Raw genomic sequence first — 21,046 nt, 5'->3', positions numbered from 1 at the left:
ATTCCTAATTTCCTGCATTTGTATTTATTATTTTTAGGGGATTTTTTCCCCGTGTAATGCAAAAACAAGAAAAATTCGCAAAATTTAAATATTTTTCAAAAAAGAATTTACATTCCAAACCTTTTTGAAAAAATTACCAATAAAGTTTGGTTCTCTATCATTCATTTCAAAAAACTTCAAAATGATATCTTAATTACTTGATGATGAAAAAAATTTTAATTGAAGGTTCCCAAAATGGGAGACTTGGCGCTTAATGGGTTAAACAAAAGAATGGGAACGAAAACAAGGTAACAAAAAGTCAACCGGCGAAGTTAACAAAGCGTGGTCGGAGATTTACAGTTAAAAAACTGAAAAATACATTTGAGTGCTGTAAAAGGTTCTGCAGAATTTAATGAAACATTTTACGTTTAATTTTCACTAAAATTGTTCTCTAAGTTATCTGATTAACTGGATTAAATGGGACCTCCTCCTGCAGAAATGTTCTTGTTCATGCGAAAAACAAAAAGCTTACGCTTTCCGTCGTAAAATCAATGCTAAATAAGCTCAAAACGTTTTGGAATAACGTCTTACACACAAAAATAAATTCAAGATTTTTGATTAAATTGTTGTATAATTGTAAATAGAAGAAAAAATGAGGAATTTAATCTTAAGAACTTAGTTGGATCAGTTAATCAGGACGGTGAAGGTGTTCTTGTCTGAGGGTGCATATCAGCTTCAGGACTTGGTAGTTTGGATTTTTTTTTGACGAAATAAGGAATTACGCTGTTAAGTTAAATATTTTTAAAAACAATTAAAAAAATTGCCCAAAATTTGGTTATCGGAACAACTTTGTTTTTATCAAGATAACGATAAGAAGCACACGGTTTTCAACAATTGCGTGTACTGTTCCAAAAATCGTCCTAAAGTTTAGAAAATATGCCTTCAATCTCCAGATTTGAACTTAATGTAACATATTTAGAGATATCTGGAGGCTAGATTACAAAAATACGTCTTTGAAACGAAAAGAGAGCTAGAACCAATAAGACTCAAAGTGTGGTTGAACACTTACTCAGAAATTGCAAAAAAAAAAAAAAAAAAAAAACATTGAAATATATTTGCAGACGCTCAAATGTTGCTGTGGATGTAGTGTGAAAGATATTCTACTAAATAATAACTTAATAAAAAGTTAGATTATTCAATAACATGTAGACATTTTTTAACGTGTACAAAGACTTTTGTGAGACAAAATTTCCGCCACTTTTTGGTTTTTGATTTTTGAAAGATTAAATTTTAATATGTTATTAAAATTTTTCGTGTAGTTTCGTTAAAAATAAATCTTAGATCTTATAATTAAATACCTATCCCGAAATATGAATTTTAACCGATGGATAGGGGCCTATTTCATTAAAAGTCGTAGGTGTACGAACACTTTTGGGAGCCACTGTATATACTAGGGGGCTACAGCCCCCTGCTCCCTTACGCTCGCCATCCCCCTGAACTGCATACGTAGTTTCATCGGGTCGCTTCGCTCCCTCACTGGTCACTAAGTTATCATCACCTAAATTATCATTTTAAATGTTTTTCATTTATTTTTTTTAACATTGGGAGGGAGGGGGCAACTGGGAAAAGCAAACGATTTTTTTTAAATATTTTGTGATTGTGATATTATTTTAACGAGCATATTGTTTAATTTTTATTTCCTTTTAAAAGCGATCAAAGTTTTTTTTAAAATACAAAATATATATTAGCTGCTTTGTGTAAAAGATGCTATTAATATAATGGAGCAATAACGATTGCTAATTGTTTTCATTTGACCATCCTTGATGTTTGGTTCCTTTTTCAACCCCACCGTCCTCTGCAGGAGCGGCTATTCTAATCCTGAGCACTGTCCCTCGTAATTCGCTTCTCTTGGGCAATGGCGTCCATGTCCTACTCACACGCACGCTTATACATATACACACACGCCTTTACGCACAAACACGCCAACGTACATCTAACACAGGTCTGCCCACACACACAAGCCTACACATACACATACACAATTATACACACGTAACACCCAAGAGGAGGGACAGGCTTGCGGGGACTGGAGCCGCTTCTAGAAACAATAACCCCAATGAGTAGGATCCTGTCGCAGCTCGTGATTGTGAAAAGCATGATTTAAATTCAAAATTTCAGAATTCAAATTAATTTTCTTTATTATTATTGTTTTTTTTTTTTTTTTTGCTTATCTAATTTTTCAGATAAGCGAGGCGTATATTTTGTTTCCAGAAATCAGCTCAAAATGTTGAAAAGTTATGTTTGACACGATTTGCAGTCGCAGCTAGTTAAGAGAATATTGATTGGATACTAGAAAGTCGATCTTGGTATACGGGAAATTAGGTTTGTACGAAACTTCTTGCTTTAGTTCGACACTACTTATTTGCCTTCTTTACAAAAAATTAAATCAGTGCACTAAATTTAAGAGTTATTAATTTGTCCCAATGCTTAAAATTATTAATAATTAAAGAAATTCGTAATTCGAAGGTTTTTTTAACTTTACACAGTAGACTTGTGGAGTTTCGTGCTCATTAAATCCGAGGAAGCGAATCAACGGCACCTAAGAGGATATATCACCCCTGAGCATGCTAATAAAATTACTTGCGCAAGTTATGCCAACCGTAAGTAGACTCTAACTGAAATTGTTTTCTATAAATCTTGCTGTAAATCAGCATCTAACATGTTCCTTAAAAAAGTTAAAAGTTACTTCAACTTACTATTTGTATCTCAAAATCTGTAATTTTGGTTTTTACATCCCTTTGCTTCTAAAAGGTTTAAATGGGAATGGTAAAAAATATCAGCTATTTATTAGATTTTAACTACACTGTAAAAAAATTCCGAAACGTTACTAAGTACTTCCGTGTCACGTTTCGAGATTTTAATGGTTTTTATCCACTTCCTGGAAAAATTAAGTATTCTTGACAAAAAGTTTCCTGAATTGCTACAAGTCACAAGAATGCAGACCTTTTATGTTGTGAAAAATATTTTTAGCTCCCAGTTTAAAGATTAACTGAGAGTATTTATAAAGTGTATCGGCTTTACTTCAAGTACGGCCCGTCCATGCTAATTAAGCTCTCAAAGGGAGCGAAAAAATGTGGACTGCATTGCTTTGCAAGATTTGCGGGCAAGTAAAATTATCGTTACTTGCAATTCTGGCATAGCTTTGGCTATGTTTGCAATAATGCGCTTTTAACTTCCTTGATAAATCAGAATAATGTCAAGATGTTGCTTCCATAGATATGACTGGTTTTAAACGGGGAGATTTCTGAATTTTTCAGGAGACTTCCAGGATAGTATCAGGAAGGTTACCGAATTTTAGCGGAAAAAGTTCCTGGAATTTGCAAGATATGTTACTGGCAGATATTGGGCACATCAGCTGCCCATTATTTTCTAGGAACGTTTCTGAATCGTTTTTACAGTGTATAAAACACTATGCCATTGAAATGAAACGTATGCGGAGTACATTAAAGAAAAACTCTTTTAAAAGTTTATCAACAAGTAAATAAAAGAAAAAGAAATTCTCTTCATAAGATTTTTTACATGTACCATTACAAAAAAGAAACAAAAATTTATCTCATGATACTGTGATCACATCAAATATTGGTGAGCTTAAATCCAAATCGACTTTTTTCTATCCCTGTATTTGGACTCCCCGTGATGAACTGACGTTCTTTATTGAAAGTAGTACCAAACTGAACTATGTCTCATTCCCGAAAATCCCGTCTCGGCTAATACCGAATGAAATACCTTATCGGACTTACTTCAATGACGTAATCTACTTTCTTGCTTCTATCCGGCTGAAAATCTCTCCGGATCCCTTGTTTATATGCTCTTTGGGGATTCCGCTTTCATTCGGACACACAGAAAAGAACTAAGTAAGTGTTCACTTCCATCGAACGAGATGCTTTCTAGGGGACGATATGAGAGTGCTATGGAAATTGCTAAAATAAGGATTGAAGCGCTTGTAAGATACATACATGCATATATACAGTAGCTCTCAAAAGTGTTCGTACACCTTTGACTTTCAATGAAATAATGTCCATGCATTGGTTAGAATTAATATTTCAGAATAGGTATTTAATTATAAGATCTGTGATCTATTTTTAACAAAACTACACGAAATTTTTTAATAAAACATTAAAACTTAATTTTTTAAAAATAAAAAAAAACATAAAGTGCCGGAAATTTTATCTCACAAAAGTCTAAAATTAGTAAATAATCTAACTTTTTACAAAATTATTATTTAGTAGAATATCATGCAGTATCAACAACAGCTTTTAAACTTCTGGGAATAGATATCATTGTTTTTTCTTTCTTTTTTTATGCAATTTCTGAGTAAGTGTTCAGCCGCTCTTCGAGTCTTACTGTTTCTAGTTCGCTTTTCGTTTCAATAGTGTATTTTCGTAATCTAGTCACCAGCTATCTCCAAATATGTTCCATTAAGTGTAAATCTGGCGATTGAGGAGATATTTCTAAGTTTAAGGGCAATTTTTGAGGCATCAAACGCAAACGTGAACTTCTTATCGTTATCTTGATAAAAAACAAAGTTGTTTCCGATTATCAAATTTCGGGCCAAAAAGTTTTAAATTGTTTTTTTAAATATTTAAATGAACAGCATGATTCATTATTTCTTCTAAAAATTCTAAATTTCCAAGTCCTGATGCAGTTATGCACCCTCACACAAAAACACATTCACCGTCCTGATTAACTGATCCAACTAAGTTCTTAAGATTAAATTCCTCATTTTTTCTTCTATTGACAGATATACAACAATTTAACCTAAAATATTAAATTAATTTTCATCTATAAGTAAGACGTTGTTCCAAAACGTTTTGAGCTTATTTACCATTGATTTTACAACGGAAAGCGTAAGCTTACTGTTTTTCGCAAGATCAAGAAAATTTCTGCATGAAGAGGTCCCAGAATCCAGCTAATCAGATCCAGTTAATCCAGCTAATCAGAGAACTTGGCGAACAATTTTAGGTGAAAAATTAAACATAAAATGTTTCATTCAATTCTGTAGAAACGTTTTCAGCACTCAAATGTGTATTTTTCATAATTTTTTTAACTGTAAACCTCCGATCACGCTTTGTTAACTTTGCCAGTTGACTTTTTCTTACCTTATTTTCGATCCGTTTCTTGTTTTTAAATCATTTTATCAAGCACTTCACTGTAGAATGGTATAAATTAACTAATTTAGAGACATTTTAAACCAATTTATGTCTACTGTGAGGGGGAAAAATCAAATTTCGAATCGTGTTTGTTGTTTTTTACGCATACCTCTCATTTAAAAATAATAAGCAGAATATTAGAGAATAAATAAACAAAAAATTAAAGGTAAATGACTTTACAGTGTCATTACAATGCAAAAAGATTGAAAAAAAAACCACATATGATAATTTTAATCATGAATTTATTCGAAAATATTTCAGTGTACGATGACTTTTGTGGCGTATTTTTTCTCTTTCTCTTCGTTTTTTGACAACTTTCAAAAAAAAAAAAAAAAATCTGGCAATATTTTGAAAAAAAAAAAAAACTACTGGGTTTTATTCAGAATGGCATAGGAATGGTGTGACAAAAAATTGGACTTCATATTCGAATTCAGTTTTGAGTTATTTTGGTTTTACTTCAAAATTTCAAGGTATACGAACTCTTTTAGGAGCCACTGTATACATATATATATATCAATAAAAAAACATAAAAATTGATTGGAAATTGCAAAAAGCAAGAACACGGAAACAACACTAAAATGTAAAAAGTGAACCAGGAACCGATACTTTCTCAAGGGGAGGACCGGTTCCTATGTTCTCAAGGCTCTTTCTGTTTAGCAAGAGGGAAGGTCCCAATAACTTGCTACCCTTCCCGAGAGCCTTGGAGGAAAACTGAACATGAAAACATACCTGTGAGAGCCTTGGAGAAAAATTGAGCACGAAAAGCTATGAAGGTCTGCTGGGACCTATCCTGAAAAATTCTGATGTAATTTCCATTCCAGTATTTTTATTTCCTCTCCAGGGTTTTTCAACTCCATGTTTTTCAACTCTATGTTCCGCTGCAGCAGTGTCCTAACTGCATTTTTGCCTGGCGCTTGCAAGTCATTTCTTTTTAAAAGTCTGCATTTTGATTGTTGCTTCCATTTGAAGGTTCACTCTAAAACTCTACCGTTCTTTAATTTACAGGTTTGTTTTCGTGTTCAATTTGCCTCCAAGGCTCTCACAGGTATGTTTTCATGTTCAATTTTCCCCTAAGGCTCTCGGGGAGGTTAGCAAGTTATTGGGACCTTCACTTTTGCTAAACAAAGGTCCTTGTGAACTTAGGAACCGGTCCTCTCCTTTAGAAAGTATCGGTCAACTTTTGCATTTTGGTGTTGTTTCTGTGTTCTTGCTTTTTGCAATTTCCAATTAATATTGATTGTTTATTAATGAATATGTTTGTACTGTTTCTGTTTCTAGCAGCTTTGCGCTGGCATTGCAGTGCACTTTAGTAGAGATATTATGAAAAGAGTTGACATGTATTACCAACCCAGCCAGCTCAGACCTGCAAATAAAAGAGAAACAAATTACGTACCCATTTTATTCCAAATAAAACTTTTCAACAAGAACACGCCAATGTATCCGTCAACCAGGTACATCACATCCAGTTTCATCCCAATTTTAACAGGTGATTAAGGGCTCCACATCCTGTAAACGCCCGCCTTTTGAGCGCTTTTTATCATCAAAGCTACCCAGTAGACCTGTTGCCATTTTGCAATTAATTGGGTGAAGACATTAATCGTCGATGTTGTGGAAAAGAGTTTTTGGATAAATTAAAACAATAGAATGTAAAATTAGCAGTATAAAAATTGTAGTAGAATAAATTGGCAGCAAATTTAAAATTTGCTTATTAAATTGAAATTTGTTGTTGCAGATATTTAAAAATCTGTTTAACTGCCCAATTAAAATATTTATGAAGACTTTTTTATGTAAGTTAATAAACCAGTGTGGCATACTTTTGGTGTAAAAATTGAAATTATCTTTTTTATCATAATTACCCATGATGAGGCCCGAAATAACGATTTTAAAAGTAATATACCAAACAAATAAGCAGACTGTGTGTCATCATTGTCTTTATTTAATTGCAAGTTTTGTGGGTAAATTAGTTTAAATTCTTCCTCCATATTTTTGTTGAGAATCAGGATGTCATCCATATATCTAAAGATATCGTGTTTTTTATAATATTAAACAGTGCAATTGATCTCTTAAAAAAATTGATATAAATTAGCAGCCGTGCTAGAATAATTTAAACCCATGCCAATTCCATATGCCTGTTTGAAAGTAAAATTATTGAAAGTCACAAAATTATTAGAAAAGCAGAAATGACAAACACTGTTAAAAAATTCTTATCAATTCGAAATTCCTCACCAATATGAGAAGTATCAAAAAGCTTTAACAGATTTTTCAACAGATCTTGGATGGGAATGTCACGAAACAAACTCCCAAAGTCAAAAATATGAATAGATTTAGGTGTGCATTGTAATTTTTTCAAAATTTCAAAGCTGTTATCTATACACAAGAAGTAGCTGGTATGAACATATTTGTTTTACAGGAATATATATATATATATATATATATATATATATATATATATATATATATATATATATATATATATATATATATATATATATATATATATATTTAATAAGTTGCAACTTAATGTTGATATTTTTACCTAAACTTCTTGTTTAGCAAATCAATTGAAATTTAATTGGTGATTTATAGAATTTAGATGTCATAAAAATAAAAGGCAGAGACTGAGAATTTGAAAGAGGAAAGTTGTGTGAAAAATTTTAATGGCAGAATTTTTTGTATGCAATGAACTGTTTTAGAATGATATCTGTGTTGAGATTCGATTTATCGAATGAAAAGAGGAGTTAAGTTCTGCCAGACTCGATTAATATAAAATTGTTTACAAATTATGCCAATGTTATTAGTTGCTTTGTCAATAGGAACAAAAATAAAACTTTTTTTCAAATAATTGGTGAATGGTGAATTCCAGCGTAAAGAAAAGACGGTTTTTGCAAAAAAAAATTGACGGATTTCTGTCTGTAAGCATATTAAAAAATACATATTTTTTCAAAAACTGATGCATAGCCTTTTATTTACATCATAGTTGCTAAAAAAGCCAAAGCCAAGAATGTTTTGTTAGTAACTTAAAAAAGAAAAAAAAATTACAATACGGTAACGGAAGGACGTTTTTGCAACATGATTTTCACACTATCATGTTCTCCCCAAAAGATCAGCTAAACTGTGAAAGGGAAAATTGTATAAAAATAAGGGCACATACGGGAGTGTTCAATCATTACAATTTCACCTCTAGTTTAAAAAAATAATTATTTTAAGCATATAAATAATGCAATTTTTAAGGGTAACGGAAGGACAAGAAGTTTAAAGGAATTAAACTTGGTAAATTTCAACTAAAAAACATTTATTTAGCTAATACAGCAGTCTGAAACAATGATATCTAATGAATGAGCCATCTGTTACAATTCTGAATTCTTTAAATACTCAATACGTTTATCATAATCCGTAGAACATTTATCTTCTTTCTCAGGAAATACAAAGATCATTCCCACATTATTATGCATTCTCAAACAAACTATTTCTATTCCTTTATTATCTACATGAAATACCTGTCCAATATTGCTCTTTGTTAGTTTCTTTCCCTTCCATCCAACTAACAAAACTTGTACTAACGTTAATGAATTATTTGGCATATTCTTAATGGTTTGGTGTTTTTGATTCAGCTGTATCTTCATTTTTAGCAACATTTATAACTGTCCTCGGCCTGTTGTTTTTGAAGTGAGATCCTCCTTCGATTTGTTGAAGTACTTACTAATTTCAATAACATAACTTGTTAAAAGGTTCAAACAGTGCATATTTTGTGTGTTAGGATGAAAATGGATATTAATTCATCTTCGCAAAAGTTGATCTTTGAATTCACTGATCTCTTTGTAGTACGTTTAACAGTTAAACCAGTGCTCTCAGTAGTCCTTTCCTGTGATTTGTGGCAACAAACATGAAAACAGTTGCAAAATATTGTATTCTTCCAATATAAATTTCAAGTTTGTAAGCAAATGTTTCTGCTTGAATTGGCTTGTCTTATTACAAACATGTCAAACCAAAATGATTTTCACATGCTTAGGAATTTTTTAGCGTAGTTTTCATGATTTTGATCACATAAAATAGAAGAAATACAATTACAAAACATTTTTTTAAATAATTTAAATATAAGTTTATTTTTTAGCACTTACAATTTTTGTTCAAATATTACTGATATATGTTTTAAATGTGACTACTAACTTTAAACAATAGTTTGTTTTCTACTAGCTTTCTGAAACATTAACCTGTATTAGCTTATAGATAAATGTTCTTCCGTTACCGTATGTATATATTTTTTGTGTTTCCGTTAAAATTAAAAACCATATAAATTAAATATCTATTACAATTTTAGCTATGCCTCCTTGACAAGGGTCAAAATTCTACTTTCCATAAAAAAACATTAGTTTCTATACCGAATAGGTTCTTGGTGAACTAAAGGAGATGTAGTACTTCGGTAACGGAAGGACATCAGATTGTCGCCTCGGTAGTGGACCTATTTCATGGTTGAAGTAAAAGAAATTTGAAATTACTTACCAAAATGTTTAACTAGACCTTAAAAGATAAAAGTTAACCTAAATATTATTTGCTGATAATAAGTTTATTCAAATTACAGTATGTAACAAAACAGAGATTTTTTGCTCTGTAAAAATATAAAGAGAACTTGGTTTTGCACTTGATTTTCTGAAAGTCATCACACTATTCGAGAAAAGCAGGTTAAGATTCAAGAAATTCATTTATTTCTGAAGAGAATGGTATATGGCAAGTGGCAGAAAATTAATTTTAAAAATTCAAGTGTCATGTCTCCTTTTTCCTTGAAACTTACCTGAATACAAGGTCGTCTTTTTTCAAATTTTGGTATTGGTATTCTTTACTATTCACCGTTAAAGAATTGCAAAACATTACTGAGTATTTCGGTGTAACGTTACGGGATTTTTATGGTTTTTATCCACTTCCTGAAAAAATCATGTATCATTGTCAAAAATTTTCCTGAATTGCTACAAGTTGCACGAATGCAGACTTCTCACTGTTGTGAAAAATATTTTAGCTCCCAGTTTAAAGATTACCTGAGCGTATTTATAAAGTACATCGGCATAAGTTCAATTATGGCCTGTGTCCATGCTAGTTAAGCTCCCAAAGGGAGCGAATAAGTATGGACTACGGTACTTTGCAGGAATTGCAGGCAAGTAAAATTCTCGTTTCTTACTTGCAATTCTTGCTTAGGTTTGGTCATGTTTGCAATATTGCTTATAGAACTTTCTTAATAACTCAGGAAGGTGCCAAGCTATTATATTGTGCTTACTTAAGTTTACTCTAAAGTTCCAGAGAAGCGACTGGGTGCAAACAGGAAAATTTCTGAATTTTTTAGGAATATTCCGGAATAATTTCAGGAAAGTTACTGAATATTAGTGGAAAACGTTCCTGGTTTTTGCAAAGTATGTTACTGGCAGAAATTGGGCACATCTGCTGCCCGTAATTTTCCAGGAACGTTTCTGAATCATTTTTACAGTGTCAATCTGTTTGGCAAAAAATGTTTAAAATTCTGTGATTAATTGATTTTTCCATTTCTGGAAAGCTTCGAAAGGTATAGCGTTTGAATATGCGACTTTTTCGATGAAGTGTAAAACATTTTCTTTAAAGTTTTTTAAATTGTTTGGTTAAGTTTACAAGGAATATTAAGCCTGAATTTAGTACCAAAATTCATCAAATATCTGATATTTATGTTTCTAATAATATCCAAATGACCAGTGATTACATGCTTGTGTTCAGAATTAATGAAACCTTTAAAATTGACATCATTGCATAAACATGGAATGTCATCAGTTCTATGCGAAAAAGCAACTTCACTTATACAGTAAAAGATAACATTTTTTTTTTTACAATTTCCCTCCAACAAAAAAGTCTTGATATCATTCCATTTCACAAAATTATAAATAAGTTGTCACACTATTTTCCTCTACGGAACAAACAAATAATAGCTGCTTTTAAATGCAAAAAGCCTTATTGTAAAAGAATCTTCAATCACCGTGAAGTTGCCGTTTTTGATGATAATGATGAAGACGAAGGAGGAATATTCGTGGGTGTCCCCACAGCTGATTAAGCGATTCTAAAGCATAAAAACTCTAAACCTATTTTTACAGAGTGCGGCAAAAAAATTCCGGACAAGCAATTTTCCCTGTAACTTTATTAAAAATAGAGAAATTAACGAAACACAAATAATAATAATATAAGTAGATGTTTCACAATCAATCAATTTCATTGGTTTCAATCTAGCCGGCTTTTGCAGTGATACAGAGCTGCAACTGCTTATTGAAAATTTCAACCAAAGGCCGCAATTTTTTTACCTTTGATCAATCCTGTTTCCTATAAAGCAGTTAGTTTAGAGAGTCCCAACTTTTATGTAGTTTAGGGTAGAACTTTGACTTTAAAATAGGTCGTACAGTGAAATGAATGGGGTTGAGGTCTATCGAGTAAAGCATTCATTCTACAGATGATATCATGTCAGAAACAATGCGCCTTACACCACTTTGTCTTTTTAACCATATGAATTGGTGTGCAGTTAAATGAAAATGTCCAGTCTTCATTCACTGTAAAAACGATTCAGAAACGTTCCTGGAAAATAATAGGCAGCTGATGTGCCCAATTTGAACCAGTAACATTTCTTACATAAACCAGGTACGTTTTCCGATATAATTAAGTAACCTTCCTGAAATGCTGGGAAATATCCCCTGTTAAAGCCAGTCATGAACCTTCTACAAAAATTAAATAGGTTTAATGTATTTGATTAGAACCTTCCTGGTTTACCAAGAAAGATCCAGAAGGCATTACCGCGACCATGGCCAAAGCTGCGCGAATAATTGCAATCAAGAACCAACCATACTTCTTGCCTGCAATTCCTGCCTCGCAAGGCTGCAGCTATCCAGTGACTTATTTGCTCCCAATGGGAGTTTAGTCAATCTGGACGGGCCGTGATCAAATTGAGGCCGATACACCTTATAAACATGCTCAGTCATTCTTTAAACTGGTAGCAAAAAATATCGTTCACACCAGTGAAATGTCTGCATTTGTGCATCTTTTAGCAATTCAGGAAACTTTTTTGCGAAGATACTTGATTCTGCGGGGAAATAGGTGAAAACCTCTGAAATCCCGAAACGTTCCACGCAGATAACCAGTAACGTTTCGGAATTTTTTTACAGTGTTGTTGAAGTGCTCTTAGGCCCACAGAAGTACAATACCTTCTAAAATGTCCTTCTGGTACACTTTTTGATTCATTTTACTGCCCTCATCCACAAAAAAAAAAAAAAAAAAAAAAAAAAAAAACAGAGATTTTTGTCACTTGTGTTGATTCTATTACAGACCAAGTCTAAGTTCAGATTTTCGCGATGTTTAATATTTTCTAAAATGCTTGGAGTGTTTACAAACTAAATCCCGTCGCTCTGGTGGCTATGAGTTGGTTGAACGGTAAGTCAATGAAAGGTATCCCCCCCTCTTCCATCGCGGACTTATGGCCCGTCTCAAACGTTTCTGGCATATGTGGAGTCAGACGAGTTTATTTTCTTTAGCAAAGGGCTGAACATTTTGGAACTTGTAAAGCTTCTGTCCGAGTTCTGTTTTTGCCCTTAGTCGCAAGTATCGGTCAGAAATTTCCGTCTCTCGAACGGCTTCTCTTGTGGAAACCCAAGGATTTCATTGGACTATTTTTTGGATGGCCTGACGATCAACGAAAACGTTCACTGTTTATTTTTGAACACTTTCTGGACGTCGACTATCATTTCCAAGCTACTTGAAATGGCACATTGCATCAAATACTGTTTGCCAGAGTTCTCTCGCAACTTTTGGTTGTGCAAGTGAGCTTTCTGCACTGATGAAGAGGCTCCATCGTAGCCTTGAAATAGCTATATGCTGTATCTTCTCCAATATTTGTGCTTTATTTGCGTTGTTTTTCACTTTAATCATATTGTAGCATAAAGATTATATGATAATGTTTTCATACAGCTTTAACATAGCAGGTATTTTTCCTAAAATTGTAAGAAAACCGAAAAACAATGCATAAACTAGAATATATATTTTAAATTATTTTCTGATAAAGTGAGAGACAAAAATAAATAAAGACCGTTATTAAAAATAAATTATTTTACTTCTATTCGACGATGCAAACTTTGTCCAAATTTTTTTTGCCGTACCCTGTACTTGTAAATGCCAACAAAAACGCAGATTTTCAAAAAGTTGTTAGTACAGATGCAATAAATAAAATTGTATCTAAAAACAAAAAAAAATAATTTTTATTAAAAACAAAAACAAAAATCAAAAACAAAAACAAAAATCAAAAACAAAAACAAAACAAAAACAAAAACAAAAAAAAAAACTAAGAAAGAGATTACCAATTTTTTTCCCACTACTTCATTGGAAATGCGTGAGTTTTTAAACAATAAGCTTGAATTTTTAACACGGCCCAGATTTTACGTTTTCTTGTAGGAATAAAATGCCACTATCAGTAAGCGTACATCATATTTGGGCTGTATTTCGTTTTTTTCCCCCCATAATACTAGTTGTTTGTCTCAGAATTTTTGTAACTGCGTTCGAAAAGTATACTGAAAGAATAAAATACCTCCAAAAACATTATATTTGAACAGCTTTAATACATTTGAAAATGTAATACAGTCGATTCCTGCTACAACGCGATTCGACTTACGTGAAATGGCTATAACGCGATTTTTTCCGCAGAAAGAATTTTTAACCTAACGCGAATTAATCGCCAGCAACACGAAAATTTTCGGAAAAGAATCGTGGTGCATAAGTATCGACTTTGTTCTTGGCTAATAAAAATATTTTTTTTTTCACAAATGAACCTTCATTCCATTAGCATCTCTGACAGCTGAAGTTCCCACAGCGTACTAGGTCTGAACATCGCTTTGTTAATGCATACAAATAACTACTATTCATGATGAAATGTAATGACACCTATAAGACTGCTGTTTTATCCAAAGTAACGTAACACGACAATTGGGTATGGGTGACACTTCCATACGCACAATTAAAAGTCAAGAAAAGGAAATCCGTAAAAGTTTGCCCAGTAGTGTCTGCGCAAAATGCAAAAATGATGAAAACAGAAGCTACTCTTGTATTGTAAATTGAAGAAACCTGCAAGAGTGGTGCTGCCATTGATGGAAACGTTATAAAAGAATTAGCGATGCAAAACTGTATTTAAAATATATATTCGAATAACGGTTTGATCACGCAGCATAAACCATCATTATCTTCATTTTTTTAAGGTACGAATATCATTACTGGATCTACTCTACATACAATATAGTACATTATTTTATTAGTATACTGTACGTGCCGTACTAGTTTATTTTATGCCCCTCTTTCATATTGATCATTGATTTTGCATCGTAACAATATTTCATGTCGAATAATAGAGCTTTTTTAAAAAAATACAAATTAAAAATTCCGTTCTTGATGTAAGAAATTCTAATGTATAGTAAAGAAATGATTTAAAACAGTTTGAGGTGGTGTTTAATAGTGTGTTAAATAATTGGTTATGTTCGTAAAAGTTTTTACACATACCTTTTTCCACAACGCGAAATTTCGACTTACGCGAGGGGTCTTGGAACGCATCCCTCGCTTAAGTCGAGACTCGACTGTAGTCCAAATCAGTGTTAAAAGATTGTAAATTAATTATTAATTTAGTCAATATAAAAGTTTAAACATCTGCCATATTAAAACTATGTATCAAGCCATAATAAGTAGGTATAGACGGAATTAATCTTATTTAACAAGAAGAATACATTCCATTTCCTTTAGAGTTAAATATATTTATTGAGAAGCTGTTCTAGAACTAAAAATAAATTCTATTATGTTAAAATTAATTTGTCTAGATGTCAGACTGGATCAATTACGTTGTCTACATAGCACATTAACTTTATTGCATTGACTTTTATTTCATCTCCAAAACCACTGTTTACTTAAATTATTACGAAATTTTAATTATTGTGAGAGCTTTTGCTACTTATTTGGAAACAACGAATTGAGAAAATGAAGTCTCATTCAGTAAACTATTGCAACAGGAAACCCGAAACTTTCTAAATTAAGTATTATCTAAAAATAACAATGAAGTTTTGTTTCTTAGTTTAGGTAATCTGTCTAACAACGATGGCTTTCTTAAATGCATTTCTAAGATAGAGTAAGGCTTAGACATTTCTGTTAAGAATTCCTATAATACGCAGAGAAATAAATTTACGAATTTTAATTTCAATAACTGTAAAAAAATAAATAAAAAAAATAATTTGAATTTTGACATCTTGAATTCAAATTATGTTTTTCGCAATCACGAGTGTGTGTCTGTAGACGTGTGTGTTTGTGTGTGGGGGTATGTGTTTGTGTGTAGGGGTTATGTGTATGTGTATGTAGGCATGTGTGTTTGTGTCTGTGTGCTGGCATAAGTGTGTGGGTAGTTTTGTGTTGGGGGTATGTGTATGTGTGTGTAGGCATATGTGTTTGTGTCTGTGTGCAGGCATGAATGTGTGGGTAGTTGTGTGTATGTGTGTGTATGTTTTTGTGTGTATATGTGTAGGTGTATATGTGTGTATGTGTATATGTGCGTTCGTGTGTGTGTAGTTGTGTATGTATACGCGTGTATGTAGGACATGGATGCAACCTGGAGACGGCTTTCGCTATAGGAGCAGCATCGTGAGGAGCCCGTCGACGGTGATGGTGCGGAGGGTGGCGGTGGGAAAAATCAAAGAACCTCAAAAACAGTCAAGTGAGAACAATAAGGAATCGTGATTGCTCTAAAAACATTGTTTAATAAAAGAAACATCTTCACCTTTGGTTGCCTAAGAAGTATAAAGCCAAAGAAATGTTTTTTTTTCTTCGACAAGGTGCTACAAAGTACACATTAAACAGAAAAATCGTGAAAATATTTTTAAACGCTTAGTAGCGATGATGTATAAATAAACTATAGATGATGTATAACTAGATGAACAACTCTGCACTATAAAAACAATTCAGAGAGCTGCGCATTTCACATCATTTACATAACTCAGTAATGTACGTCTATGCTAAAATTTGCATACATTTCTGAACCTTCCTTTTTGGTGTTGCGTTTTCAATGTCGAGCAGTGTAATTTAAAACCTTTTTTTGCCATACAGATTAACACTGTAAAAACGATTCAGAAACGTTCCTGAAAAATAATGATCTGCTTATGTACCAAATTTCAGACAGTAACATATCTTGCAAAAACGCAAGAACGTTTCCCATTAAATGTCAGTAACCTTTCTGAAATTATCCTTGAAACTTTTTGGAGAATTTGGAAATATCTCCGGGTACAGTTAGTCATGTCTCTGAAAACTTCCAGAAAAACTAAGTAGGTTTAAAATAATGTAACTGGCAGAGTTGGGCAAATTTTAATTGCATTGACAATTAAAGATTAACAATTGATTAATTCGTAAACTTAACCACAACAACTAACAATTGATCAATTGTAATTGTGGAAAATTACAATTAACAATTAATTAATTGTTAATTGTAGTTTACTACAATTAACAATTGTTAATTGCAGTTTACTACAATTAACAATTGTCAAGTGTTCTGTGAATTTTAATTAAAACTAACACATAAAAAATTACTGGTTTTGTACAACATATTCTACAGACGACAGGTCTATCTGGGACGTGGACGCTAAACGGGTACCATATTACTATCTATTTAAATACACATGTTAGCAACGAATAAAATATCAATAAAATATCAGTAACTTTCAGTAAATTACCACCCAATAGCCAGAGCTAAAGCTATAATATATGAAATACTCGAGTTGAACCGAACCATTGTTTCGGTCACTCGTCTGGTCTGCGATAATTCTACATTAGCTACCAGTTTGTTTGGCACTCTTGGCTTCCTTAAGATGTTTTCGATCTCCAGCTGATGCAATTGCCAATGCTTTTCTGATGAGGGCTAATAAGCGCGAAGCTGCAGTTCTCGGCTGGATATGACTGAGCTGGCGGTGAATTTCATGTATCCGTAACTTTATAACGAGTAATAAATTAGTTGCTGCAGTATGTGACTTTCCTCAAAAAATCTTATAGCTTAAGCAAAACATCTTCAAAAAAGGTATATTTCAATTGAAAAATTTTTTCGTACTAATAAAAGACCGAAAAACATCTGAGGGAAATTACAGAAATGCATCTTAACTACACGATTAAAAAAATAAATAAATAAACAGAGCGGTTTCTGAGATCTTATGTCCCCTGTTATGTCCTTCTTTCTGATTTCCCCTGTTACAGGTTAAACTATAAAACAATGATTTGCACAATTTTAAAATACAAACATTTACGTGTGGAAAAAACTTGCCAAGACGAGAATAGTACACGCGGCGAGCAAGCAATCAACACTGAACGAAACTACGAATTCGAATAATACTTTGAACTCTGTACGCTGCGCTGTACCTATTGATACATTAAGTTGATTGTTAGTTTTAATTGTTTCATAAAAAAATTAAAAAAATTAATTGCAATTATTTTAATTGTGAAAAGCGATTAACGTACATTAATCTAATTAAATTAATTGCAAAGTACAATTAATAGTTTAATTGCAATTGATTTAATTGCAATTAATTTAATTGAAATTAATTTAATTGCAATAACTTTTTTAATCAATTAACAAGGCAATTGAAAAAATAATTGATTAATGCCCAACACTGGTAACTGGGCATCCTCCTGCCTCACCTCCACAAGTAGAGCCCCTTGAAAAAGATAGGCTGACTTATCCGACATTTTGGTTCCAAGACAGAATTGGATCCAACCTCGTTTCTAGTATTTATAAATACATTATAATATTCGCTGGTTGCTAAGTCGTAAAATAATTGATGATAAGTTGAGTAAAATGTCACTTTAGGTAAATTTTGAAAGATAACTTCGTTTACAAATTCAGCTAAAATGTATCGGGAAATGTTTACGGTAATAAACCTCATTTTCATACCTTATTTGTTTTTAATTTGTATTAATTAAATTGTATTCATCCACAGAATAAAATAATCAAACATCAATCGGGCAACACACCTAAAGTTTGGACACCAGTTTTCTGCAATGAGGCTTTTGTACAAATGTTTATTTTTTTCGCCCGATAATTTTGGAACCAAAATGTCGGATAAGTCAGCTCCCCTTATATAGGAGCCTTATCCAGAAGCAACTGCAAGCTTGGCCAAAGTTCAACTAAGAATGAAGCATTGTCCCTGCAATTCTTACCTTATGAAGCTGCTGCTATTCGTCCTCATTAAGAGCTTAGTCAATATTGACGGGCTGTAACCGAACATAGCCTATACAATTAATAAACACGCTCCTCCAATCTTTAAACTGGTAGCTATTTTTTTTTTACACCAGTAAATATTCTGCATTCGTGCAACTTGTAACAATTTTGGAAACATTTTTGCAAAGATACTTGATTTTACTTTTTAGTTCATTTTGCTACGAAAGCGTGTTTTTTTAAGCAGTTTTTTAAACTATTATTTTGAAAACACTTCGGATAAAAATTTTAAGCATCATTTTACGGTCACCAGAGGCATCTCAGTATTTGGTGATAATATCTTTTCGACGAAAATTAGTAACGAACAGTTTTACAAAGTGGAGGAGTACTATGCAAGGCATTAAAAAACGATTACCGCATTTTTTTTTTTTAAATCGCAGTTTAAATCGACAGCAATACTATTTTGTTTTTCATAATTATTGCCATTTTACTTTTATGGGTAAGGAAAAAGCTCGTTTTTTAATCACGTCAAAGTGATGTGTTTTAAATTTTTTCAGTTAAAGCAGAAAACGCGATTTTTTCTCATAATTATTATTAACCTAGGCAACGCCAGGTACTTTTGCTAGTTATTTAATATAAAAATAGAAAATGGACGAATATTTAATACTTACAATATAAGCAACACAATATTTTATGACAATTTCCCATATAAAGTACCAAACGGAAAAATTTCCTCTCATTTTATTTAATAGCTAAAATGTTACGTCTTCTTTCCTTCCTTGTTATGAACAAATTTCTCAGCAGGCGGCAGAACCTACGGAATATTAAACAGCTTTAGAAAGAAATATAAGAGCTGTTAGCGAGGTAGCAGGTGCTAAAACCTTCCTTCCTTTTCTAATTTTGGAGCTATAATTTTTCGAGAGTGCACGTACTTACATTCGAAATCTGCCTATCCTGCATTTCCTAGGAAATTTTCTAGCACTCTCCGGGAAATTTTAAATAGAAAATCTATTTAGATACTCGTATACAGGTACTTAAGTTATGTTTATGTATTTACTTTTGAACTTTATACTGTAATCCATAACTAAATCCGTAGGTTTTGCATGTCCAATATTTAGATTTTGCTTCTATTGATAGCTATTATTAATATATTATATGGAAGTTTACAATAAATATATAAACTAAATAAAGCTACACTGTAAAAACGATTCAGAAACGTTCCTGGAAAATAATAGGCAGTTGATATGCCCGATTTCTATCCAGTAACATATCTTGCAAAAACCAAAACAGTTTTCCGCAAAAATTCAGTTACATGCCTGAAATTATCCTAAAAGCTTCCTAACAAATTCAGAATGCTCTCCGTTTAAAGGCAGTCGTATCTCTAGAAAATTAGAGTAAATTTAGGAAGGTATAATATAAAAGCTTGACATCTTTCTGATTAACCAAGGAAGTTCCAAAAGCAGTATTGCAACTATGTGGCTAAAGCTAAGCCAATGCAAGTAAGTACCAAGAATTTTACTCACCTGCGATTCTTACGAAGAAGCGCAGTACGTACTCACTCACTTCTCGTGAGAACACATGGAAAGACCGTAATATTGTGGAAGCCGATACACTTTATAAATGCGCAGAGTTATTGTTTAAACTGGGAGCTAAACATATTTTCCACAACAGTGAGAAGTCTTTATTCGTGCAACTTGTAGCATTCAGAAAACCTTTTGACTGTGATACTTGATTTTTCCAGGAAGTGGATAAAAAGCACTGAAATCCCGATAACACGAAAATACTCAGTAATGTTTCGGAATTTTTTTACAGTGCAATAAAAGTAAACTTATGTTTGAGAAAGATTCAGAAAGGTTTTATGATGATTTTAATTGAACTACTATTAGTAGTAATGAGTTCAACTGTTTTCTGCTAATTTTTTAAACAGCTTTTGAGAACTGGTTACTAAGGAGAACTTACATAAACAGAAGATATTTTTATTTACATAATTATCATTGTTTTTGTTGTCATTTTATGTTATTTGAAATGAATTTAATTTTAGGTATTATTATTATTATTATTATTTTATTATTATTTGAGTATAATTAGGAGCCTCCATTGCATCAAACCAGAAAAAAGTCTGTTTAATTCCTTAATTTAGTTAAATTTTCACATTCAATTTTTCTACTTGTAATTCCGATAAGGTTCATGAATCACTCTCTTATAATATGGGTGCCTCAGTTGCCAAATCGATTAACTCCACTTTTTAAAAGAACCCTCATTTCTGCTTTAATATTCCTTTATCAGTGCTTAGCATGTTTATTTATATTAAAGTTTTGGTTCAGTACATTTCTGACCATATGATGGCAGAAAAATGTAACACGAGGTCCTTTTTACTCCCTATGGATAACAGTATCTTCTTCATACCTTTTCTCTACTTTTGGTTTGTTGTTGTTGTTGTCGTGTCCAAAGAAGTGCAGAGTGCGAAAGGTTTAAATGGCTCCAAAAGTCTTAAAAACAAGATCCGCTAATTCTGGAGCCCGATGACTGTAAAGGATTTCATGTGGTGGTGCTCCAAGTTGGAGGAGGGAGCGAATAATGGCCTGGCAATTAAAGACATAGTCCGGGGTTAGTTGTGAATAGGGACAGTGCTTGCAGATGGGATAGG

Source organism: Uloborus diversus, chromosome 8 (assembly GCF_026930045.1).
Source record: "Uloborus diversus isolate 005 chromosome 8, Udiv.v.3.1, whole genome shotgun sequence".
NCBI lineage: Eukaryota > Metazoa > Arthropoda > Arachnida > Araneae > Uloboridae > Uloborus > Uloborus diversus.
The sequence above is the reverse complement of the archived record's forward strand: the minus strand, read 5'-3'. Positions refer to the sequence as shown.